Here is a 27354-nt window from a genome sequence, read left to right on the forward strand (position 1 = left end):
TGTTCTCATTCTACTCCCCTGTGAATTGAGGCTCAAGGTGATTAAGCTACCTGCTCAGGGTCAAATACCTGATAGGTGATGCAGTTAGGATGAAACCTAGTCAGACCCATCTCCAAACAAAAATTTGGAGGGAGCTCCTTTAAACTGTACCTATTCTCCAAAGTATTAGAATATTCTTTCTTGGCCATGAGGTTGGTCCTGTCTTCTCACCTCCCTCCTATGTATCCAGGTTGAAAATCACACTGATTCAAGTATCTCAAAGGTATTCACTCCAACAATTGATAATGGAGAAAAAAATTTCGTATTACAAGCACATTAATTCCTAAATTACAAGACCTTCTTTCTAATAACAAGGTTTGATACACTTAACTTTAGTACTTTTATTGTTTTCTTGGAGAGAGGGGTTATGGCTAATAACCCAACCAGATGGCTAACAAGTAGATAGAAAAACTAAGGAGGGGTAAAATTCTAAGTTAAAGATATAAATGTCAAGTTTGAGATTTCTATTTTATTGCTAAGAAACACAGTGTATTACACTAAGCGCAGACATTTAGAAAGATATTGCTAAGTAACAAAAATAAGAATGAATGGCACATATTTTAGGAACAGTTAATTAATGCCCATGCTCAGATTATGTAATTGCTGTTAAGCACAGAATAATTTATATAAAGAAAAAAAGGGGATCCATAGTTAAAATTGGAAACGATAAACATCATTATGAACAAGCCATTGTGACATTTTTTCCCATATTGTAAGAATTCTGGGCTTTCTCCCAATAGTAGCTACATTAAACACCAAAACGTCTGAAACAGATGTTGCATGTTTTTTCCATAATTTCCAAGGATTTTATTTATTTCAAATGGTAGGTAGGGAGGGATAGGAAGTCATTTAATACCCCTATCATGCATATGTTGTATTAAACTTTTGTGAATCTGCTTGGATAGGTGCTCTCCAAAGTCTAATCTTGAGAAATTTGTTCCATTCTTTAGAAAGACATATATATTAAATGTCATACTTAGTAAATATTATAAAACCAGAGGGTATGAAAAAACATTTGCTCTCAGGAAAACCCACTTATGCTCTATCTGTTGTCTGAATTAACAAAACAATAAAATGAAAAAAAAAGAAAAAGAAAACAATTTTAAAAACATCTTTAGGAAGGGGCTCTATAAGTTCCTTGCCTTTCTGTTGGAAATTCACTGCCTATCATTTTTTCCCCCATCCTCTCCTAAAAAGCAGCTTATATTTGTCTCTGAGTCATCCTAGAGACTGAAGACCACTAACCTTACTCTATTTTAAACTATTTAATTGTAGTTTTTTAGAGCCTCCATTTTCTGACTTCTTTTAATTAGGTTCCTGACAGTCTTATAATTTCTCCTTATAACTCTTTAAAATATTACCTGGATTGTTAGGAATTATTATTTTATTTCAGGAGAAAGACTTTCTCAGGATATTCCTGATCTTTTCTCTGAATACCTGGGGAGAAGCCCAGGAGGAGGATGCAAACTCTCTCTGTATTTGCAGTTCCTGGGGGCTTTACTCTCTTGCCAGGGCACAGTCAGTCTCAAGCAACTGACCACACATCCAGCTCAGGGGCACCAAACCATGGTCACTGTGAATTTTTTTCTAAATAAGCTTCTTTTACTGGGATACATCCATGCTCATTCATTTACCTATTAGCTATGTCTGTTTTTTACATAGCTGAGTATTTGTGATCCAGTCTGTGTGGCCTCCAAAGCTGAAAATATTTACTATCTGGCCCCATGAAGAAAAATTTTGCCCACCCATGATCTCTTCTTATCAGTGTCCAGATGTATCTCGGCCAATTAAATCACTGTTCACCTCTAGTCTCTTCTTGCAGGCACCTGGCTCTTCTTATATATTTTGGGCCCCTTGGTTGCCCTGTGACCTTAGCAGTTCAGTTAAGTTCAAGTTGTCAACTTGCTGTTTGTTTATTGCTATAGACTGAATATTTGTGTGCCCTTAAAATTTTTGTATTAAATCCTAATGCACAATGTGATGGTATTAGGAGCTGGGGACCTTTGGGAGGTGATTAGGTCATAAAGGTGGAGCTCTCATGAATGGGATTAGTGCCCTTATAAAAGAGACCCAAGGGAGCTCCCTTGCCCCTTCTAGCATGCGAGGACACAGTGGTGTCTGTGAACCAGGAAGCAGATCCTTACCAGATATTGAATCTGTCAGAACCTTGATCTTGGATTTCCCAGCCTCCACACCTGTGAGAAATAAATTTCTGTTAGCTATAAGCCACTCAGTCTATGGTATTCCATTATTGCAGCCCAAATGAACTAAGACATCCATAATATCATTTTTGTTTAAAGCTGGGAGTGAAGGTTTTTCAGCTCTCTATATCTCCAAGTGATACTCAAAAGTTGTCATCTTCCCTCCCCTCCTTTTTTTTTCCACTTACAATTAATTTATCTCTTAAAGAATCTGGGTAGTTTGGTAGATTTTCCCACAGTCTGCTTTTTTTTTTTTTTTTTTTTTTTTTTTTTTTTTGGATAGCATTAAATAATATGGCACCTTACTTTCTGAGATTTCCTGGTTTGGTTCCTAAACTCTCTTTTCTGAGTTTTCTCATTTCCTCCTCCCTCTTGTCTCTATTCTACTGTATTTTGATGCCATTCCCCATAGTTCTTCCTTGCTGTGGAGTTCTGTTAGGAAGGCAGCTTGGAAGGTCCTTGTTTAGAAGTCATATGCATTAAACTAGTCCAGCTCTGTCAGCCCTCACCATGGGACACTATTGGAGTGGGGAAAACCCCTTCTATTCAGTTGCAGTTCTTAAAACTTTTCAGTGGCACTTTTCAGCCACTACCCAGTGGCTACTTTGGGATTCTTTTGTTCTCAGATCTTCAGTGGTGCTGTTAATTCTCTCTGTTTCTTTTCACAAAGTGATGATACCTAGCAGGTCTTGTGGCTGTTAGTGATTTGAAACCTCTCACGTTTACTTTGAGCCTTTGCAGAGCATCTTGTCACCTGTCTTTGGCAAATGTTGTCCATGAGCTCTTAGTTTTGCAGTGCAGTGCCTTTTTATGTTTTTATATGGAGATTCAGAGGATTCAAAATTATGTTTCCATGGTTGCCACCATTTTTGCAGAATTCCTGACTCAATTTTTTTGATTAGCTAAGTTTATTTGAATGTAGTATGTTACAATATTTGAGAATAATAATAATAAAATAATTTGAGTTTTTATTAAACACGGTCACATTTGGGTATATGCAAGGTGGTTGTCAGGTGAACAATCTGGTAATGCATGCATTTAAAAATTATAATAATGATAACTGCTCTTTTTTGATTATTTTCTGTGTGCATTGTCTGAATTGACCTTAGGACATAATAGTATTTGTTTTTACCGTTTTACAGATAAGGGGACTGAGGCTTGAAGAGGTTAAGCATGATTTGCACAAGGTAACACAACTAGTAATTGGGGAGTTGGAATTCTAACAAAGCAAATCTGAGTGCAAAGGCCATGCCTGGACCATTGTAATACACTTGCAGTTGTTCAGCAAGGCCTATTTTTATTCCTTTCTCTTCTTTCCATTTCCTTACCCCCTGCCTTAATCTTCTGTAAAAGCTTCTAAAAATACCCCCCTGATCCTTGCACAGCTTCCTCCTTGCCTGCTGACGTCAATCTGATCCCTTGCTTACTTGTAAGAATCCAAAATGAAAAACGTTAAAACATCTATCATAAGTTCTAATTGGTCAGAAAGATATCTGAATGAATGGATAATGCTACAGTCCACATTTTATTCCTCAGAAGAAATTTCAGCTATTCCACCATTATTGGTTCATGCTTATTCTTTCCCGCTTCCAATGACTGCCCATTACAAATCCTGTGTACTAGCCACATCAATCTGGTCACTTTCTGTATTGCTGCCATTTAGTTTCATCCACTCACACTGCTGCCATCTCTTCATGGATGTCCTTTTTCTGTTGCCATCCTTTAGAGCCAGATGCTTAGGTGGCCAGTTCTATGAAGCGTTCCCTAGTTTCTGCCAATGCAGAGGCAGAATTTATGGTTCCTTAATGGTCCTTGCACAGTCATTGGAAAGGATCTTTATCATAACATTCATTCCTCAGAGCATGTTTAGGTGAGTTTTTGTGAACCTGTCTGATCTCCTAGACTCTGAATTGACCAAGGAGTGGGATATACTTTACTCATCTTCGTAACTCCAGAGTCTCGACGGTGCCTGGAACACAGCAGTTACTTAAAACAGTTTTATTAGATGAACCCAATTAGTATCAGTGAGCTTATATTGCTAGTTGTAAGTCTAACTTCTTGATTAGAAAACAAATACTTAACAATTGCATACTTACTTTGCCTTTCTGTTATTACTTATCTAATAACATATGTTCAAAACTGTACTTAAATCAGCATGGCTAGACAGGCAGACAGCAGTTGTTTATACTTATATTTGCCACAAAATTAACTTTTTTTCTTTGCTTGGCAGTTCTCTGATAATTATCTGAGTGTGAATAGTATTTCTTCATGTGGCTCGTCATGCCCAGAAAATTAAATATTTTTAATTAACATTTATAATCAGCTTTTCATATTCTTGGGTCTAGTGGTTTATATTCATTTAAACAAATTGAATTTTAAAGATAAATTAGACACTGCCTTTGTAAAGCCTTATTCAGATTGATTTTTTTCTCCAACCTCACATGCTTTATTGACCTACATTTCCATCATTCATTTATTCATTCACTCATTTAATAAATCACAGATATATTGAAAGTTAATACCTGTCATCTCTATTTAGGTCTAGTATTTGCCCAAGTCACAGGTAATGGACCTTTCTGGAAAACACTCTGCTTTGATTTTTTAAATTACAATGAGACAGAAATTTCAGGACATCAAGAGACATAGGCTAGACAAAATGGTTTTACTATTCATTATTTTCTGATCAAATTCAATCTTAAACAATATTCAGAAGTTAGTTGAACTATTTCTGGTCCTCTGCCTAAAGGTGAAATTATTCACTTGTCCTAGTGGGTCTAGGTTCCAAGTTATCATTATTCTCTTAAATAACTCTTGCAAAGGGGTGATTTCTGGCTCCTTCATCTCAGGGGAGAACTTATGGGTCTTTGGATGACATTCAAGCATAATTTTCTTACCTCAGTTTTGACGCTTCAGAGAAAATTTATCTCTATTTTTAAATAGAAATATGGAGCGAAAAATTTCTAGGTAACTAGAGGGTATTTGGTGTTCTCCTTCCTTATTGCAGTATGCGGTCTGTAGTTTTGGAAAATGGCACAAAGACCTTAAGGCAGCTTGTTTAGGACAGCAGTTACAATATATACAGTCTGCTAATGCCTCCAGCTTCCCACAAGAAGGGAGACTTGTTTCGAGTGGGTGTTGTTGGTGTGTTTTTCAGGCTTCACAGAGGAGACTTTTCTCAAGGACCTGCCATAGACAGGGATACAAATCCAAGTAATGCCTGGTTCTTTATCCCAGGTAGGATATACTGTAACTAGGAAAACATTTTGCCAGTGATTATAAAACAGTGTGGCAAATTCTTTTGAGTTAGTAATTTACTAGAATAGATAGTATTATTTTGTCTTAAAGTAATTTTCAAGGCTAAGGTTTCACCAAAGACAACTTGTAGATAAAATGCTCTCCTAGAGTAATAGCCGATGAGCTATAATTTGGTCATATTTTTTAATAAGCTTTGCTTTCTAATTTCTGTGGGAGATCTGAATTAGATTCTGATAACAAGCTAGGAAAAACCATCATTCAAGAATTTCAAAAATCTAGCTCTTGGGGACAATTTGCTGTGAGTAAAAAGCCATAAGTAGCCCCCAATAGCATTGTTATATTACAGTGATTATAGTTCAGAGCTTGGGGCTTTGCAGTCAGACACACGGGGATTCAACTTCTGGATCCTTATTGTGTGACTTTGGACAAGTTACTTAGCTATTCTAAGTATCATTTCTTCACTGTGCGATGCTTCAGAAATTATTTTGAGGATTAAAGAGATTATGGTTTTAACAGTACATGGAATAGTGCCTGGTACATAGTAAGCCCTCAAAATATATTTACTATAATATTTGTAGTTACTGCAACAATTCCCCAGAATTATTTAAATATTTGTTTAATTATCTAATTATTAAATATTGAATATTTTTAAATATTTCAAATAATTTACAGTATATCTATTCAAGTAAGTGTCAGAATTAAAAAGTGAGATAAAGGTGTCAATGAAGGAGTCATGGCAAGACACCCAGACCTCTGAAAGAATGGTCATCAATCTAATCCTCAGCTATGGGCAGTGGGCGGGAGGGCAGATAATTTGTTGAGATGTATCTTTTTAAATGAACTCAAAAGGATCAGGAGATGCTCCTACTTTTGGCTCATTTGTAGTGGAGACAATGCCATTTTTATAGTACAATTCACTACTCTGAGCACTTTCTTCTTCTTTTATATCCTAGACACCAATTTGGTCACTAGAAGTTTTCATGAGGAGCACTGAAGCAGATCAAAGAGAATTGCACTGTTTTGGGAATTTTTTTATCCAAGTTGCTTAAAAACCCATTAAAGTCTCCTGACCAAAAAGAGTATACCTTTCCAATAACTAGTGCACTTCGGAGTCTTTCTCCTTTGGTCATGCTGAATAAAAAAATCTTTCCGGGGCTTCCCTGGTGGCGCAGTGGTTGAGAGTCCGCCTGCCGATGCAGGGGACACGGGTTCGTGCCCTGGTCCAGGAAGATCCCACATGCCGTGGAGCAGCTGGGCCCATGAGCCATGGCTGCTGAGCCTGCGCGTCCGGAGCCTGTGCTCCGCAATGGGAGAGGCCACAACAGTGAGAGGCCCGCGTACTGCAAGAAAAAAAAAAATCTTTCCGATATTTTGTTCTTTTTCAGTATGTTTTCAGTACTCTTTGAAGCCTACCATATTAGTTATCTATTGCTGCTGTAGCAAATTACCACAAACTTAGTGGCTTAAAACAACGTACCTTTTACAGTTCTGGAGGTCAGAAGTCTGGAAAGGGTCCATCAGGCTAAAATTTAAGTGTCAGCAGGGCTGTGTTTCTTCAGGAGGCTCTAGTGGACAATCTGTTCCCTTGCTTCTTCCAGCTTCTAGAAGCCTGCCTGTATTGCTTAGTTCCTGGGTCCCTTCCATCTTCAAAGCCATCAGAGTAATATTTCAAATCTATGTCTCTGGTTCTCCTGCCACTCTCTTTCACTTATAATGACTCAGGGTCCACCTGGGTAATACTTAACTCCCCATCTCAAGATCCTTAACTTAATCACGTGTGCAAGGTCTCTTTTGCCAAATAAAGTGACATACTCACAGGTTCTGAGGATTGGGGGCTGCACAGTTTGCAGGGCATTATTCTGCCTACCGCAGCCATCTAGTTAGTCTTTCTGTGGGTGTTGTAACGCTGTCGATCAGATAATTACATTTTTCACATTTAACCATGGTGCAGTTATATTTCCAGACTGCACTTTAAGCACTGATTTACACGAAATCTGGTCCTTTAGGCAGGTTTCTATAATAGCTCATTTTATTCCTTATGTGTTAAATTTACTGGTTCAACTCTTACAGGCTAATGTTAATTGACGTTCAAGTACTTCTTAGTTACCTACTAGAAGTCGCAAGGATGTAGGTCATATATTTAGAAATTTCTACCTGTAGGGGTGAGGACTTCTTTTCCAAAGTTTATCTTTTAAAGTTGCAAGTTTCATCCCTCCAAAAACTAAAAATAGAACTACCATATGATCCAGCAATTCCACTGCTGGGTATATATCCAGAAAAAAAACCCACCACTAATTTGAAAAGATACAAACACCCAGGTGTTCATAGCAGCACTATTTACAATAGCCAAGATATGGAAGCAACCCAGTGTCCATCAATAGATGAATGGGTAATGAAGTTGTATATATATAAAGTGGAGTATTACCCAGCTATAAAAAAGAATGAAATTCTCACAGATATAGAAAACAAACTAGTGGTTATTATTGAGGAGAAAGAAGAGGCGAGGGGAAATACAGGGGTAGGGGATTAAGAGGTACAAACAACTATGAACAAAATAGATAAGCAACGAGGATATATTGTATGGCACAAGGGATTATAGCCATTGTCTTGTAGTAACTTTCAATAGAGTATAAATCTGTAAAAATACTGAATCACTATGCTGTATACCTGAAACTAATGTAATATTGTAAATCAACTATACTTCAAAAAGAAAAATGAAGTTAAAAGTTTCAGTTACTTGGGAAATTTATTTCCATGGAATTGCTATTTTTCCAAGGATGCTAATTCAGTTAAATATTAATATATCATAATAGTAGTTTTTAAAATTTTAATAATTACTTTAATCTGACTTTTTCAGATGTGCTTATGCTTTTCACTGTCAGCTTAGGTAAATTATACAATGAATTTTCCTTTTTGAGGGCCTTCCATATATTGATGCTATCTATATGTCTGCATTGACTTGATGAGATGTATTATAGATGTTATTATAGGATTTACTGTATTAAACAGCAAAATATAAGGACAGAATAAGAATCTTTTACCTGGGAGTGACTTCTAGATGGAATACAGGCAATATTTTATTGTGCTGTCTATTCATTTTATAAGTTCTGAACTAATGACTAAATTGCAGTAGGAGGAAAGCATGACCATGACAAGGTGAAGATAACCAGGAGAAAAGAGTGAGAAGAAAGAAGGGTATTTTTGTGCTTTGGACCAACCCTCCAAATAAATAAAAATTACCTACATGAAATCTCAGGCAAATAGCTTTACATCATATTAAACAATTTAACTAATTGACAATGCGGCTAGAAAAATGATAGCATTAATTTTAAATTGTATTTTGAGTGTCATCGTTGTAAGTGCTTCCTTTTTCATTGTGTTATGTACCTGGGGGCTATTCTGTCCAATTAAATACTCTTAAAATGTGTAATCTTAGGCCAAGGTCTGCCTCCAAGTCTATCAAAAAAGCAAATGTTATAGGAATTCCTTTCATAGAAGGCAAATTTTCAAAGGTATATGTCTTTTTTTTTTTTTTTTTGCTGTACGTGGGCCTCTCACTGCCGTGGCCTCTCCTGTTGCGGCAGAGCACAGGCTCCGGACGCGCGGGTCCAGTGGCCACGGCTCACGGGCCCAGCCGCTCCGCGGCATGTGGGATCCTCCCAGACCGGGGCACGAACCCATGTTCCCTGCATCGGCAGGTGGACTCCCAACCACTGCGCCACCAGGGAAGCCCCAAAGGTATATGTCTTGATGCTGTCTTCTAATATATATATATATATTGCTTTTAGAAGTTGTACTAAGTCTTCTGAACCATTAAGCTAATGTACTTGGTATCTTATGGATACCAAGTTTGAAAAATTATAACTTGGGGACCTATTTATAGTACCCTTTTAAAAAATAAATGTTATACATTTGATTATTTTTTTTGCAATCTACTTTTAAAAATGTTGACAGTTTTATTTTTTTAGATTTATTTTTTATATAGCAGGTTCTTATTAGTTATCTATTTTATACATATTAGTGTATATATGTCAATCCCAATCTTCCAATTCATCCCACCACCACCCCCCACCCACTTTCCCCCCTTGCTGTCCATATGTTTGTTCTCTACACCTGTGTCTCTGTTTCTGCCTTGCAAACCAGTTCATCTGTACGAATTTTCTAGATTCCACATATATGTGTTAATATACAATATTTGTTTTTCTCTTTCTGACTTACTTCACTCTGTATGACAGTCTCTAGGTCCATCCACGTCTCTACAAATGACCCAATTTCGTTCCTTTTTATGGCTCAGTAGTACTTCATTGTATGTATGTACACCATCTTCTTTATCCATTTGTCTGTTGATGGGCATTGAGGTTGCTTCCATGACCTGGCTATTGTAAATAGTGCTGCAATGAACATTGGGGTGCATGTGTCTTTTTGAATTATGGTTTTCTCTGGGTATATGCCCAGTAGTGGGATTTCTGGGTCATATGGTAATTCTATTTTTAGTTTTTTAAGAAACCTCCATACTGTTCTCCATAGTGGCTATATCAATTTACATTCCCACCAACAGTGCAAGAGGGTTCCCTTTTTTCCACACCCTCTCCAGCATTTGTTGTTTGTAGATTTTCTGATGATTCCCATTCTAACTGGTGTTAGGTGATACCTCATTGTAGTTTTTTTTTTTTTTTTTTTGTGGTACGCGGGCCTCTCACTGTTGTGTCCTCTCCCGTTGCAGAGCACAGGCTCTGGATGCGCAGGCTCAGAGGCCATGGCTCACAGGCCTAGCCGCTCCGCGGCATGTGGGATCTTCCCAAACTGGGGCACGAACCTGTGTCCCCTGCATCGGCAGGCAGACTCTCAATCACTGTGCCACCAGGGAAGCCCCCTCATTGTAGTTTTGACTTGCATTTCTCTAATAATTAGTGATGTTGAGAAGCTTTTCATGTGACTCTTGGCCATCTGTATGTCTTCTTTGGAGAGATGTCTATTTAGGTCTTCTGCCCATTTTTTGATTGGATTGTTTGTTTTTTTAATACTGAGCTTCATGAGCTGGTTATGTATTTTTGAGATTAATCCTTTGTCCATTGATTCGTTTGCAAATATTTTCTCCCATTCTGAGGGTTGTCTTTTCATCTTGTTTATGGTTTCCTTTGTTGTGCAAAAGCTTTTAAGTTTCATTAGGTCCCATTTATTTATTTTTGTTTTTATTTCCATTACTCTAGGAGGTGGGTCAAAAAAGATCTTTCTGTGATTTATGTTATGTTTTCCTCTGAGACTTTTATAGTGTCCTGTCTTACATTTAAGTCTTTAATCCATTTGGAGTTTATTTTCATGTATGGTGTTAGTAAGTGTTCTAATTTCATTCTTTTACAGGTAGCTGCATAGTTTTCCCAGCACCACTTATTGAAGAGACTGTCTTTTCTCCATTGTATATCCTTGCCTCCTTTGTCGTAGATTAATTGACCATAGGTGCTTGGGTTTATCTCTGGGCTTTCTATCCTGTTCCATTGATCTATATTTCTGGTTTTGTGCCAATACCATACTGTCTTGATTACTGTAGCTTTTTAGTAGTCTGAAGTCTGGGAGCCTGATTCCTCCAGCTCTGTTTTTCTTTCTCAAGATTGCTTTGGCTATTCGGGGTCTTTTGAGTTTCCATGCAAATTGTGAAATTTTTTGTTCTAGTTCTGTGAAAAATGCCAGCAGTATTTTGATAGAGATTGCATTGAATCTGTAGTCATTGCTTTGGGTAGTATAGTCATTTTCACAATGTTGATTCTTCCAATCCAAGAACATGGTATATCTCTCCATCTGTTTGTATCATCTTTAATTTCTTTCATCAGTGTCTTATAGTTTTCTGCATACAGGGCTTTTGTCTCCTTAGGTTTATTCCTAGGTATTCTTTTTATTGCAATGGTAAATGGGAGTGTTTCCTTAATTTCTCTTTCAGATTTTTTGTTGTTAGTGTACAGGAATGCAAGAGATTTCTGTGCATTAATTTTGTATCCTGCAGCTTTACCAAATTCATTAATTAGCTCTAGTAGCTTTCTGGTGGCATCTTTAGGGTTACCTATGTATAGTATCATGTCATCTACAAACAGTGACAGTTTTACTTCTTTCCCAATTTGGATTCCTTTTATTTCTTTTTCTTCTCTGATTGCCATGGCTAGGACTTCCAAAACTATTTTGAATAATACTGGCAAGAGTGGACATCCTTGTCTTGTTCCTGATCTTAGAGGAAATGCTTTCAGTTTTTCACCATTGAGAATGATGTTTGCTGTGGGTTTATCATATATGGCCTTTATTATGTTGAGGTAGGTCCCCTCTGTGCCCACTTTCTGGAGAGTTTTTATCATACATGGGTGTTGAATTTTGTCAAAAGCTTTTTCAGCATCTATGGAGAATACCACACGGTTTTTATCCTTCAGTTTGTTAATGTGGTGTATCACATTGATTGGTTTGCGTATATTGAAGAATCCTTGCGTCCCTGGGATAAATCCCACTTGATCATGGTGTATGATCCTTTTAATGTATTGTTGGATTCTGTTTGCTAGTACTTTGTTGAGGATTTTTGCATCTATATTCATCAGTGATATTGGTAATTTTCTCTTTTTTTTATTTTCAAAAATTTATTTATTTATTTATTTTGGCTCTGTTGGGTCTTCATTGTTGCACGTGAGCTTTCTCTAGTTGCAGAGAGCTGGGCATACTTTTCGTATGGTTTGTGGGCTTCTCATTGTGGTGGCTTCTCTTGTTGCGGAGCATGGACTCTAGACGTGCAAGCTTCAGTAGTTGTGGCTCGTGGGCTCTAGAGCACAGGCTCAGTTGCTCTGGCATGTGGGCTTAGTGATCCATGGCATGTGGGATCTTCCCAGACCAGGGCTTGGACCTGTGTCTCCCGCATTAGGTAGCTTCTCAACCACTGAGCCACCAGGGAAGCCCTATGAATTGTGGTTTTTTGGCATTACTTTCTCAACTTTGTATCAAAGGACTGATGATTGTATGAAAACAATTATTGTACTTTTTATAAATAAGCTGTTTTCTAAGTTTGTCCCAAGAAAAACTAGTTTTTCAAGATGCTCTAAGAAAAGTGGAGTGCATGATCAAATAATGGTGAGATTAACTGAATGTTAGTCTACATTTTATGTACCCTTCTTGGAGACCTAGTACCCCTTAAGATATTAAAATCATTCAAAAGTCCTGTGTGAAATATATTCAACCTAACCTTAAGTTTCCTGAATGTGTTAGATGTCGGAAACTCTTAATTATGTTAACACAGTACTTTGTACAACTGTTTTGGAAAGTGACAAATCAGGGAATCACAACATAGATACTATTGTTCCTTTTCATTAGGAATATGGAAAGATTAATTTACGTTTGTATGCTTCAGTTTTCTCAACTGTAAAATAAGAATAATAATTACAGTTATAGCACAAAAATGATTGAGACTATTAAGTAAGATAAAGCAGGCAAAGAGTATGACCCAGTATTGGACCATAAAAAGTATTCAATGCATGTTTATCATTAATGTGATTTAGTCTTATATTTAGTAGTCAACATTTGTCACTAGGCATTAATCCAGAGTGATGTTGAGATCCATCAAACAAGAGGACCATACTTATTAGCTTGAACACAGTTTCTATATAATTCACAGAGTAAAGAGAACATACTTTTTATTCTCAGAGTATTTAAGTATTTTAGCTTTTTACAGCAATATCTCAAGAAAAAATATTATATTAGAATCTACATAATATGTATAATAATGGAGGAAATTATGCAATATATTTTAGGGAGAGTTTTTTGGAGGATGAGTAAAATTAAGAAGGTTCTTCATTCAGAATACTAGTCATTGTAGTGTTAAAAAGTTAAGTGAAGCCCCTGGAGCAATTGAAAAATATAAGGCTGAGAGAACTTGTAATAAAAGCCTCGGAATGCTGTGCTTTGGATTTTTGTGTGTTTTCTCCTTTTGTCCTTTATGTCAGGTATTTAGTTGCCAATTTCTTTTTTTCTGTTTCCTAGGTGCTCTATTCTATCACTTATTTCAACCCTTGCTCTTTTAAAATACACTATAAACTGGAAAGCTGATAATGAGAGTCATTCAATTCTTTCCAAAATAATAAAGATGGCTGAAAGCTTTTTTTTTTCTTCTGCAGATTTTTGAGTATATTTTTCTACATGGTTGAAATTGCTAGCTTCATAGTCTCTACCAAGTTGGTAAAATGTTACTGTATTATGTCCCTTAAAATGATTATTTTTGTGTAAGCTAAAGATAAGCACCCAGCTACCACTTCACTATTATTTCTTAGTTTCTGAATGTCCCTCTTACCCCATCAGTTCCTTATAATCTCTCCACTCGCTACCACCCTGCTTCTTACAGCTAGACCACTTGAGTCACCAGCTTGTCCTCCTGCCCCTTAGAGGTTATGGACTGCTCTGCCAGCACAACTTGATATTGTATGACAGTTCTGTCTTGGAGGAGCTGCAGACTATGCTTGGGGTCTCCCTTGGATATTTAAAAATGTCACTTTCTTCTTTGTCAATCATTTCACTCAGAAGAATCATAATTCTAAAAGGATGGTTAGAAATTTTCCATTCAGGTCTTTCTAAATTCAAAAATCTTCACACTCATTTCTTAACCATTAAATATATTAAATTTTGTCTGGCTGTTTGTGGATATGTCATTTGAGGGAATTATTATTTATTTTTTTGTTAATAAAGAATTCTAGTTAAATGAAAGACATACACCAGGTATATATTATCAATTTTCAAAGGGCTCATAGAACAAGAATGTATGGTAGTGATAAGAGTTTGCTACAGATATTTCTTTTTTGTTTAATAAATGTTTAGGCATCATTTGGTGAGTCAAGGTCATAATTTTAACACTTTACTATTATATTTAGAAATATGGATTAGTATTTAATAATCTGCCAAGTAAAATCATTTGTCCTTGCTAGTACTTTACATACACTGTTTCATTTAATCTTTCATTGGCCATAGGAATTTGGCTTTATTATCTCGTGTATTGTATATAATGAAGCCAAGGTTCAAGGGTTTAACTTGTTCTTCCCAGTGGATAGATGACAGGGCTGGGATTTCATCTCACAGTCACCTGAAGCCTCAGAGTAAATGTTTCCTACTCTACCATACTGCTTCTAATGACACAGGGTAAAGAAAAATCAGAGAAGAGGTGAGACCAGATTAACTCTTGAAGTATGAGAATTTGGTAGGCAGTGTGAGAAAGTAGGTAGCAGACTAGAAAGCTTAAAATTGTTAGAGTAGGTGGTAAATAATTATTGAAGGATTTGATCCAGGGTGATGGAATGTCATGGTGAAAATAGTGAATTAAAAAAAAATTGATGTGATGTCTATGTCAGCGTAACTAGAAAGAGGTAGTGTTTGAACATTAAAATGAATTAGGAGTTTATTGTAGTAGTTGAGACGAGAATGATGAAAACCTTGCCTAAGTTAATAAAAGAGGAGATTTTGGAAGGCAGTGTCTTTAGAACTTATTTGGGGATGAAAGAGATGAAAGAGAAAATGAAGATGCTGAAATTTGTATTTTAAATAATTGAAAGAATTTTGATAATATTGATTGAAGTAAGGAAACAATGTAAAGCAGTACTTTGCTGAGGAAGAAAAAGTAATGTATTTAGAGAATTGTGGGTTGATGGTTGGACAATACAGTGGAATCTCTAGTGGATTATTAGATGGAACTGAACTCAAGTGTTGGCTGAGGATTAAGAAGACAAATTTGATAGTCTTCTATATGTATTTAACATCCAAGATTTGTGTTCTCATATTTATTTAGTTGTTATGCTTAATTCAAACATTTAAATACCCAACTTGAGCTCTTAAAATTAACCTGAGAACAGAAACATTTGTAAATACAATATGTAAATTTGAGGATAAAAATAATGTGACAAGAAGCACAGATGGGATGCACTTGAATCACTTGAATTTTTTTCAACAATTTTACTTCAACTTTTTTTCTTTTTGGTCAAATCTGTCATTGCCATAGATATTTATTCTCCTAAATCTTTTTCTTACATTTGATATTTTATAGATCATGTTTGAGTTAAGTAAAGAGGAGAGCCATATCTTTCAGTGCATAAAATTATGCTTTGAAGTTAACTATGCAGACTATATTTTGCTCTTGAAAGATATCCACTATATCCTTTGCATGCTATGCTGACTACCAAATATTTTTCCATTTTCTATCTTAACCTCAGAACTGATATCCACTTATTTTCACCTCCTCATCCTTGGATGCTATCCCAGTGTGGGGAGAGGAAGAGGGTATCCAGAATATAATGAAGAAAGCAGAAATGTCTCAATCTAGATGAGACGTATTATATTTTTCTATTGACTATAACCTTACAAAGAAGTGCAAAATATAACTTGATCTCAAAAAAGCAGGGCTGTCAAAATATCATGCTAATCTTCTAGCATAGCCACCCATTTCTTCTACTCTTGTTTAGTTCCCTCTAAAACTTGTGAGAAGAATGGCTCAGAATATAAAGATGTGCTTTGGAATGAGAAGAACTATACTATTGGTTGTTCTCTGGAGGAAACTGGGCAAGCTCTTCAAAATAGTCATAACTAGGTGCAGCGACCGAGTTAGGAGCGGCTGCAGAGAAAGAGTTTGGTGCGACGTCTCACACCATTTTGCTGGTAACAGCCTACCAAGAGGCCAGAAGGCAGAACTTAGGCTGACTATGAATCTGTGAATGAATGCATGGAAGGTGTTTGTAAAATGTATGAAGAACATCTGAAGAGAATGAATCCCAACAGCCCCTCTATCACATATGATATCAGTCAGTTGTTTGATTCTATTGATGACCTGGCAGACCTCAGCTGCCTTGTTTACTGAGCTGATACCCAGACAAACCAGCCTTATAACAAAGACTGGATTAAAGAGAAGATCCAGGTGCTCCTTTGTTGACAGGCACAACAGGCCAGGAAAGAGTTGAGTTTGGATACATTAGGGGGACGGGGTGAGCTTGGAACACAGCTGTGTACAGTGTGCTGCAGTGGAAGTTTTGTATTATAGTAATCCTGTTTCCATTTTGGTGCACTCTAGCCAGGATTGAATGTATTAGATGAAATGTGAGGATCTTGTTCAATCTGAAACCCCCTTTCCCACCTGCCCCCTCCTTTTTTTTTTACCTAAACATTTTTATGATGATTTAGATGGAAGTTGGTTTTTGTCAGTTAATGTTGGTTCCAACCCTTCAAACTGTTCCTATCTGCTTTATAACATTCACTGTACTAGCCTTTCTTCACATTGGGGTGGGGGGTGGTGATGAGGTTTAGTTATGTCCTCAAGAAAAAGTCTTAGTGAAAAACAAATAAATGTTCCTTAGCTAAAAAAAATACTCATAACTAGAGAGATGATTGGTTAATTCATCCCCAAGTTCACATTGACCATCATTAAGAAACTTTTTGGGTTTTAGCTTGGGTTAAGAGAAGAATGGATAATACTTTTTTTCTTGCTATATGGGGCTATTTGAGTAGAGTTCCAGAGGACAAAACAAGAAAATTAGAAGAGTGACATGAATTATGACGATGCCCTATTCTACTCTTGCTTGATTTTAACAACCTGGCTAATCAGATCTTTTACCCTTAATAGGAGCACATTTTGCAATTATTTTTTGACCTAAGACCATGCATGAGTGTTTTAAATCCTTTTTCTGCTATTGTTTTGGTTGCAACAAAAGCTGGTAAATATGATCATTAATTTTAGATCCTAGAATGTAGAAATCCAGACCTAAATTAAGAAGCTCATGAAATTTAAATTTTGAAAAAATAAAATTGCAGTTATTTACTTTGAACTGTACTTTCTTTAGGCTTTCAAAGCAGCTTTGTCCTAAACAACCCAAAATATTTTACTTCAAACCTTGCCACATGAAGGTGAACCGTGATTATTATGAAACAAGAGAGGCATTTAGCACCTGAAATCTGACCTAAATTCTTACTTGTTTAAAGTGAGATTGCTTGACAAGCTTCATTACTTTTATGTGACTTCAAACATGAAATTAAACATAAAATGATAGAATCTTGAATGAGTGTGAGTTAGGAGATTTCTTGAAATGCAAAATATGAGGATTTTATGAATCAACTTCCCAATTTCTCTCTCTCACTACTGCCCTGCTTGTCTGTCAAACAGGCCAGCTCTTGAGGTCATTCAGTCTATTTCCTCTTCTGGATTCTATCTCCTTAGACCTAAGGCAAAACTTAGATCATACTCAAGGGCATGCTGATGATCCAGGAGAAACTTTATACAGGTTTACACAATTAGTACCTCATTAAAGAATGATGTATAGACTATAATATAGAAATATAAAATGTCATACTTATTTGTCCTCTTGGCAAGGGCAGGCTCATGTAGATACTGCTGGTGTCACTAGGCAACATTTCCTTCATTGGTATTTAAACGTTTTTCTACTTATGACTTTTATATAGAGAGGTAGGAACAAGACATGAAATATAATAACAAGGAATAATATAATGGCAAGGAATTTAATGTCTGGACTTAAGGACAGGTGTATATTAGGAAAAACGCACTTTATTTATGGCCTTCTAAGAAACAATTTCAATATATGACATTTCAGAGATGACCATTTCTTTGCAAAATGCAGATATCTTGTATTGAAATGGAAACTACACATTTCTCAACATCAATAAAATGATTTCTATTTTAGAGATTAATCAATTGAACCTATAAAGATATTGAATCTATGAGATGGGAATGGATCCTCCTTTTTGTAACAACCGAATCCAGTGCAGTATGGAGGGCAAGCAGCTCTCTTGAAGGAATACAAAGCAAATTATGAATAAAAAACTCAGTACAAAAGTGAATGTATCTTTCACATGAGAAGATAAATTGCACAAATTGCACATTTAAAAAAGATGACAAATGATGAAAACATCCCAAAATCCGAAGTGAGAGAGTGGCATGGACATTGGTGGTTACACTACCAAATGTAAAATAGATAGCTAGTGGGAAGCAACTGCATAGCACAGGGAGATCAGCTTGGTGCTTTGTGACCACCTAGAGGGGTGGGATAGGGAGGGTGGGAGGGAGACGCAAGAGCGAGGAGATATGGGGATGTATGTGTATGTATAGCTGATTCACTTTGTTATAAAGCAGAAACTAACACACCATTGTAAATTATACTCCAATAAAGATGTTAAAAAATTGTTAATTGTTTACAAAAGTTACTTTTTTATTACATTTTATGGCTGCATACTCTTAGTGTCTGTTATGGGCTGAATTGTGTTCCCCCAAAATTTGTGTGTTGAGACCCTCACCCCTAGTTATCTCAGAATGAAGATAGGGCCTTCGAGTTAAAATGAGGCGTGTATGGTGGACCCTAATCCAATCTGATTGGTATCCTTTGAAGAAGAGGAGATTAGGAACACACAAAGGGACACCAGGAATGTGTGCTCACAGAGAAAGGACCATGTGAACACTCAGTCACAAGGTTGCCACCTGCAAGGCAAGGAGGGAGACCCAAGGAAACACCAAACCTGCTGACACCTTGATTTTGGACTTCCAGCCTCTAGAACCACAAGAAAATAAATTTCTTTTGTTTAATCCACCCAGTCTGTAATATTTACTGTAGCAGCCCTAGCAAACTAATAGAATGCCTCTACCTTCTACCTACTAAAAGGGTTTTGTAATATTTTCTATAGGAAAAATGTGAGAAAATTCTGATTTTCCTCTTGTATGACTGAAATTGAAATATACTTTTTTATCGAGATGCATAAACTATGTGACTTTACACACAGATGTACTCACATTATGATCAGCAAACGGAGTAATTCTGATAAATTCTATTTTGCTCAACTTGAAACCTGCCAAAATATGCTTTTATGCTTACATATGCTCATTGTTGAGTATCTTGACAAGAGACACCTTCCGTTTTAACTGTGTGTTGATAAATTTTCCATTTTCATTTTTACATTAAAATGTTTGATAAGTGAAAGAATTTCTCACAGATTAGCTTCTGGCTCCATTCATTGACAATCTTGTTTCTCCTTCAGTGACCACATACTTTTAATAGTGGGTGGCAAAGGACACAATTATATCATGATATAATCTTCAGTCTATGCCTTTGTGTTTCAAAGCTGAGTAAGTTGTGCTGGTGGACAGTAGAAGTGTTCTTAGAAGCCATTTGTACTCTGGAATGGGTAATATAATGGAAGCTACTTAAAATGTCAGTATATCAGACAGCATGCATTCCTAATTCAAATTCCCCTTAGCCAGATTCCTGAAGTGCTCACAAACACTTCAGTGTGACAGAAATCAACATAGGAAAAGACAGCAATTAGAATCAATTGCAGTTAGTTAAGATATCTTTTGCAAATTTTATGAAGATCTAAGTGTAAATCCATTGCTAGGGTTCCTCCTAGGGCCTGGGAGGGATCCTTGAAGCTTAAGCTTTAGTAGCTTCTGGGTAAGCTGGCTTCTGTGACTCAAGAGTTTTGTTTAAATTCACACATTGGTTAATGGTGGCACTATTGAGGTCTCTTTCTCTATGTAGTTTCATTTTTCTTTTCTAAAGCATGGATTTATGCATTTTTATTCTTTCTAATATATTTAAATGTCATATGACAATTTCAATTAAATAGTAATTAAATACTGATATTCTGTTAAGGATTCTAATGCCAAGAGGAAGTAGAGTCTTGGAATATTTGCATTAATAGATTATTGTTTATATTCATTACTCTGTTGAGCTAAGGGTTGTGCATAAAAGAGAAAATATGCATTTGAGGTTGACAGGCTTTAAATTCAGAGATATTAAAATGAAAAAGCAGATAGCAGCATGACTAAAATCTAAGAAGTTAAAAATGTAACTCCCTGAATTAGCCTTTATTTTGTTGTTGTTCTCTGGTTAAATCTTTCTCACTGTATATTCAAGTGCCAGGTGTACTTTACCTTTGTAAATTCAATTTTTGACCTAGAAAATAGATTTTCATTAAAAAATTTAGGATTTTTGTTTTAAATTTGAGAGCTTGATATAACTAAGGGAATCTTTGTTGGTTTACCTTATGCTTCATCACATATTTCAGTTTGTGGAAATTCATGGTCCTTTGTGTAAAATTATTTTGGGAGAGCTATGCTGCTCCTGGCAGTGTAAAAAACAGATTCATTTACTCAATACCATAATAATGTTGCAGCTTCTGGAGGGAGCAGTGTAGGTATTTTGAGGCTTAGAGAGAATATTAAGGAAATGGCAATAAGAGGAGATGCCTAAATAGAATAGTAACTAATGCCATTAGTTAAGATTTAGTGTGTACTGTGTCCTGTGTTAAATGTTTTACATGTATTAACTTATTTACTCCTTAACATAACTGCAACATAAGCAATATTTCCTTCCCATTTGATAGATGAGGAGATCAAGGCTCAGAGAGGTAAAGTAACTTGCACAAACGTGGCTTATACCCACAGGATTCTAACTTGAAAGCCCAAATACCTAACCTTTGGCCTGTACTGCCCCACTTTCTTTGGCAGTGAGTCAGTGACAGCTATAAGAAGATGCACACAAGAGGAACACATTGAAAAAAAACAAGGATGAAAACTTCAGTCATTCCAGAGAGTTCTAAAGGATGCTTGCTTCTGATATGGTGATTAGAGGAAAAGTACTGAAAGTGTGAATTGTAAAGTCTTGTTTGAAAGCACTTAGCACCGTAAGTCTGCAGCATTTATTTATCATACCAAACTGCATCTTAAGAAACTCATGATCAAAACAAAATCATGAAATTTATCCATATTGAACTGAAACAAAATAGCCGTATAGTGAATTCCCATGAGATTGATTGAGCTTGCAGAATTGAAGGTGCTAAAAGAGCTGCTTTTTAAATCTTGTTTTTGAAGTATAGTTGATATACAATATTATTTTAGTTTCAGGTGTACAGCATAGAGATTCGGTATTTTTATATATTATACTCCATATAAAGTCATTACAGAACAATGGCTATAATTCCCTGTGCTGTACAAGGATAAAAATATATCCTTGTTTTTTATCTATTTTATGCATAGTAGTTTCTATCTCCTGATCCCCTACTCCTATTTTGCCCCTTCTTCCGTCTCCCCTCTGGTAAGCACTAGTTTGTTATCTATATCTGTGAGTCTGTTTCTGTTTTGCTATGTACATTCATATGCTTTATTTTTCAGATTCCACATATAAGTGATATCATACAGTATTTGTCTTTCTCTGACTTATTTCACTAAGCATAATATTCTCAAGGTCCATCCACATTGCTGCAAATGGCAGAATTTCATTCTTTTTTATGGCTAATATTCCACTGTATATATATACCACATCTTTTTTATCCATTTGCTTCCATGTCTTCTTGGCTATTGTACATAGTGCTGCTATGGACATTGGGGTACATGTATATTTTTGAATTAGTGTTTTTGTTCTTTCTGGATGTGTACCCAGCAGTGGAATTGCTGGATTTTATGGTAGTTCTATTTTTAATTTTTTGAGGGACCTCCATACTGTTTTCCACAGTGGCTGCACTAATTTACAGTCCCACCAACAGTGCACTAGGGTTCTCCTTTCTCTACATATTCACCAACATTTTTTATTTGTGGACTTTTTGGTGAGCCATTTTGACAGGTGTGAGGTGATATCTTATTGTGGTTTTGATTTGCATTTCTCTAATAATTAGCAATGTGAGCATTTTCTCATGTGCCTGTTAGCCATCTGTTTGTCTTCTTTGGAAAAATGTCTATTTAGGTCTCTGTCAAATTTTTAATCAGTTTATTTGTTTTTAATTGTTGAGTTGTATGAGCTGTTTATATATTTTGGATAGTAAATATTATACTATTATATATTTGGATAGTAAATAGATCACTTGCAAATATTTTCCATAGGTTGTCCTTTCATTTTGTCGATGGTTTCCTTTGCTGTGCAAAAGCTTTTAAGTTTAATTAGGTCCCATTTGTTTATTTTTACTTTTATTTCTTTTGTCCTAGGAGACAGATCCAAAAAAAATTCCTATGATTTATATCAAAGAGTGTTCTGTGCATGTTCTCTTCTAAGAGTTTTATGGTTTCAGGTGTTACATTTAGGTCTTTAAACAATTTTGAGTTTATTTTTGTACATGGTGTGAGGAAATGTTCTAATCTCATTCTTTTGTGTTCTCTGTCTTTTATCCATTATATATTCTTGCCTCCTTTGTCATATATTAATTGACCATCAGTGTGTGGGTTTATTTCCGGGCTTTCTAGCCTGTTCCTTTCATCTTTGTGTATGTTTTTATGGCAGTACCATTCCGTTTTATTACTGTAGTTTTGTAGTAGAGTCTACAGTCAGGGAGCTTGGTACCTCCAGCATTGTTTTTCCTCAAGATTGCTTTGGCAATTTGGGGTTTTTTATGATTCCATATAAATTTTAGGATTGTTCTTGTTCTGTGGAAAGTGTCGTGGGTGTTTTGATAGGGATTGCATTAAATATACAGACTGCTTTGGGTAGTATGAACATTTTAATGTTAATTATTCCAATCTAAGAACATGAGATATCTTCCCTTTCTTTTTATCATCTTAAATACCTTTCATCAGTGTTTACAGCTTTCAGAGAATAGATCTTTCACCTCCTTGGTTAAGTTTATTCCCAAGTATCTTTTTGGATACAATTTTAAATAAGAATTATATTTTTACTTTTGCTTTCTTATATTTCATTATTAGTGTATAGATATTCAAGAGATTTCTATATATTAATGTTGTATCCTGCTGCCCTGTTGAAATCATTTAATAGTTCTAATAGTTTTGTGTGGAGACCTTAGAGTTCTCTATATAGAGTATCATGTCATCTACAGATAGTGACTGTTTTAATTTTTCCTTTCCAAATTCGATACATTATTTTCTTTTTCTTGTCTGATTACTGTGACTAGGACTTCCAATACTATTATATATTAAAAAGAAGTAGAGAGAGGAGCAGGTATCCTTGTCTTGTTCCTGATTTTAGAGGAAAGGCTTTCAGCTTTCACCATTGAGTATGATGTTAGCTGTGGGTATGTAATAAATGGCTTAATTATTTTACAGTGTGTTCGTTTCATGCCAACTTTGATGAGAGTTTTTATCATAAATGGATATTGAATTTTTTCCGTTGCTTTTCCTGCATCTATTGGTATGATCATGTGATTTTTATCTTTTTTGTTGTTGTTTATGTGGTGTATCACACTGATTGATTTGCAAATATTCAACCATCCTTGTGTCCCTGGAATAAATCCCACTTGATCATAGTGTATTATCCTTCTCATATACTGTTGAGTTCAGTTTGCTAATATTTTGTTGAGAACTTTTACAACTATATTTATCAAGATATTGGCCTGAAATTTTCTTTTTTTGTGGTGTCTTTGTCTGGTTTTGGCATCAGGGTAATGGTGGCCTTGTAAAATGAATTTGGGAGTGTTCTGTCCACTTCAGTTTTTTGGAAATATTTTGAGAAGGAGAGGTATTTTTTCTTCTTTATATTTTTGGTAGAATTTCTATGTGAAACTGACTGGTCCTGCACTTTTGTTTGCTGGAAATTTTTTTTATTATAAATTCAATTTTACTTCTAGTGATCAGTCTGTTCAAATTGTCTGTTTCTTCCTGATTCAGTCTTGGCATGTTGTATATTGCTATAAATTTGTCCATTTCTTCTAGATTGTCCAATTTGTTCACATATAACTGTCTCTAGTATTCCTTCTTATTAATTTTTATATCTCTCTTGCATCAGTTGTTGTTTCTCTTTTTTCATTTATTTTGTTTAGTGGGTCCTCTAATTTTTCTTCATTATAAACCTAGCTAAAGGTTTTGTATATCTTTTCAAAAAACCAGCTCTTTGTTTCACTGATTTTTTGGGGGGGTCTGTATTATTTCCTCTCTGATCTCTATTGTTCCTATGTTTCTGCTGACTTTGGGCTTTGTTTGTTCTGTTTCTAGTTCTTTTAGCTGGTAGCTTAGGTTGTTTTTTTTTGAGATTTTTATTATTTCTTTTTTTTTTTTTTTCCAGTATGCGGGCCTTTCACTGCTGTGGCCTCTCCCATTGCGTAGCACAGGTTCCGGATGTGCAGGCTCAGAGGCCGTGGCTCACGGGCCCAGCCGCTCCGCGGCATGTGGGATCTTCCTGGACCGGGACACGAACCCATGTCCCCTGCATAGGCAGGCGGACTCTCAACCACTGCACCACCAGGGAAGCCCTTTTTATTGTTTCTTGAGGAAGGTCTATGTCACTTTAAACTTCCTTCTTAGAACTTCTTTTGCTGCATCCCATAGATTTTGGTGTGTTGTGTTGCCATTTTCATCCGTCTCAAGGTATTTTCTGATTTCCTCTTTGACTTCTTTATTGACCCATTGGTTTTTTTTTTTTTTTTTGCGGTATGCGGGCCTCTCACTGTTGTGGCCTCTCCCGTTGCAGAGCACAGGCTCTGGACGCGCAGCCTCAGTGGCCATGGCTCACGGGCCCAGCCGCTCCGCGGCATGTGGGATCTTCCTGGATCGGGGCGTGAACCCATGTCCCCTGCATCGGCAGGCGGACTCTCAAACACTGCGCCACCAGGGAAGCCCGACCCATTGGTTTTTAAGTAGCATGTTTAGTCTCTATGTGTTTGTGCTTCTCCCACTTGTCTTTCTGTAATTGATTTGTAGTTTCATACCTTTGTGGTTGAAAAAAATGCTTGTCATGATTTCTGTCCTCTTAAATTTGTTGAGACTTGTTTTGTGCCCTAGCATGTGATCTGTCCTGGAGAATGTTCCATGTGCACCTGAAAATAATGTGGATTCAGCTGTTTTTGGATGGAATGTCCTCTAGATCTCTTTTAAGTCCTACTGGTCTATTGTGTCATTTAAGATACTGTTGCCTTATTGATTTTGTGTCTGGATGATCTGTCCATTGATGTCAGTGATGCATTAAAGCCCCATACTATTATTGTGTTATTGTCAGTTTCTCCCTTTATGTCTGTTAATATTTGCTTTCTATATTTAGGTGCTCCTGTATTGGGTGCATATATGTTAATGAGTATAATGTCCTCTTCTTGTACTGCTTCCTTTACATTATGTAATGCCCTTCTTTGTCTTTGTTATAACCTTTGTTTTAAAGTCTTTTTTTTTGTCTGATATGAGTATTGCTACCCCCGCTTTCTTGGTGTTCCCATTTGCATGAAATATCTTTTTCCATCCTCTAACTTTCAATCTGTTGTGTATCTTTAGCTCTGAAGTGAGTCTTTTGTAGGCAGCAAATAGATGGGTCTTATATTTTTAACCAATCAGCCATTCTGTGTCTTTTGATCAGAGCATTTAGCTTATTAGCATTTAAAGTAATTATTGATAGGTAGGTATTTATATCCATTTTATTAATTGTTTTCCAGTTGTTTTTGTAGTTATTCTCTGTTCATTTCTTCTTTTTATTTTTATATTTCTTTCTTTGTGTTTTGATGATTTTCTTTAGTAGTATGCTTGTGTTCCTTTCTTTTTAGTTTTTGTGTATCTATTGTAGATTTTTTATATGTTATTACCATGGAGTTCATATATGTTGACCTATAACTATATCTTCTTGTTTTAAACTGGTAGTCATTTAAATTCAAATACAGTCTAAAAGCTCTATATTTATTGCTCTCCTCCCCCACCTTTTGTGTTTTTGACATCCTATTTTACATATACATCCCTTAAGTGTTTATTGTGATTATAGTTACTTTTATAATTTTTGTCTTTTAATCTTTGTTCTAGCTTATTTAAGTGTTTGATCCTTAGCCCTTACAATATATTTGCATTTTCTAGTGGGATTTTACCTTTCTTGTAGATGCTTACTTCTTTTCCACTTAGAGAATACCTTTTAACATTTCTTTTAGGGGTGGTTTGGTATTGATGAACTCTTTTGATTTTTGCTTGTTTGAGAAGTTCTTTATCTATCCTTTGAATCTAAGTGATAGTCTTGTTGGGTAGAATACCTTAGGTTGCATATTTTTCCCTTTCAGCCCTTTGAATATATCTTTCCACCTCTCTGGCCTGCAAAGTTTCTGTTGGGTAGAATACCTTAGGTTGCATATTTCTCCCTTCCAGCCCTTTGAATATATCTTTCCATCCCTTCTGGCCTGCAAAGTTTCTGCACAAAAATCAGCTGATAGCTTTATGGAGCTTCTCTCATACATGACTCTGTTTTTCTTTTGCTGCCTTTAGAATTCTCTCTTTATCTTTAAATTTTGCTATTTTAATTATGATATGTCTTGGTGTGGGTCTGTTTGGGTTCATCTTCTTTGGGACACTCTGTGTTTCCTGTACGTGGATATCTGTTTCCTTCTTTAGGTTTTGGAAGTTTTCAGCCATAATTTTATCAAATACAATTTCAAGCCCCTTATCCCTCTCCTCTCCTTCTGGAACTCCTATCATGCAGATGTTGGTATGCTTGATGTTATCCCCCAAATCTCTTAAGTTGTTTTCATTAAAATAAATTTTTTTTCTTCTTGCTCTTCTGATTGAGTGATTTTCATTATTCTATCTTCCAGATCACTTATGTGTTCTTTGGTATCACTTGGTCTGCTATTCATTCCTTCTAGTGTGTTTTTTATGTCAGTTATTGAATCTTCATTTCTGATTGGGTTTCCTTCATATTTTCTTGTCCCTTGTTAAAATTCTCACTCACTGTGTTCATCTATTCTTTTCCTAATTCAGTTAGCATTCTTACTTACTAATGTTTTGAATTTTTTATCTGGTAAATTGTTTATCTCTGTTTCATTATTTTTTCAGGGGTTTTCCCTTGCTCTTTCAGTTGAGACCAGTTCTGCTTTCTCAGTCTGCTTAATATCTCTATCTCTATGAATTTCGGTGAAACAATTACCTATTGCAGTATTGAAGTGATGTCCTTATGTGCAAGCATTCCTG

The 27354-nt window shown here is 35.9% G+C and overlaps 1 protein-coding gene and 1 pseudogene across 1 annotated transcript in view; both read left to right on the forward strand.

The window, feature by feature from the left end:
- The window catches only part of LOC103076419 (enhancer of rudimentary homolog pseudogene), a 45252-nt pseudogene extending 28722 nt beyond the window's left edge, over positions 1-16530 (forward strand).
- The window catches only part of KCTD8 (potassium channel tetramerization domain containing 8), a 262965-nt gene that overhangs the window by 30855 nt on the left and 204756 nt on the right, over positions 1-27354 (forward strand). The gene's annotated exons all lie outside the window — the stretch shown is intronic.

This window comes from Lipotes vexillifer, unplaced genomic scaffold, assembly GCF_000442215.2.
Source record: "Lipotes vexillifer unplaced genomic scaffold, Lipotes_vexillifer_v1.1 scaffold1187, whole genome shotgun sequence".
Lineage (NCBI taxonomy): Eukaryota > Metazoa > Chordata > Mammalia > Artiodactyla > Lipotidae > Lipotes > Lipotes vexillifer.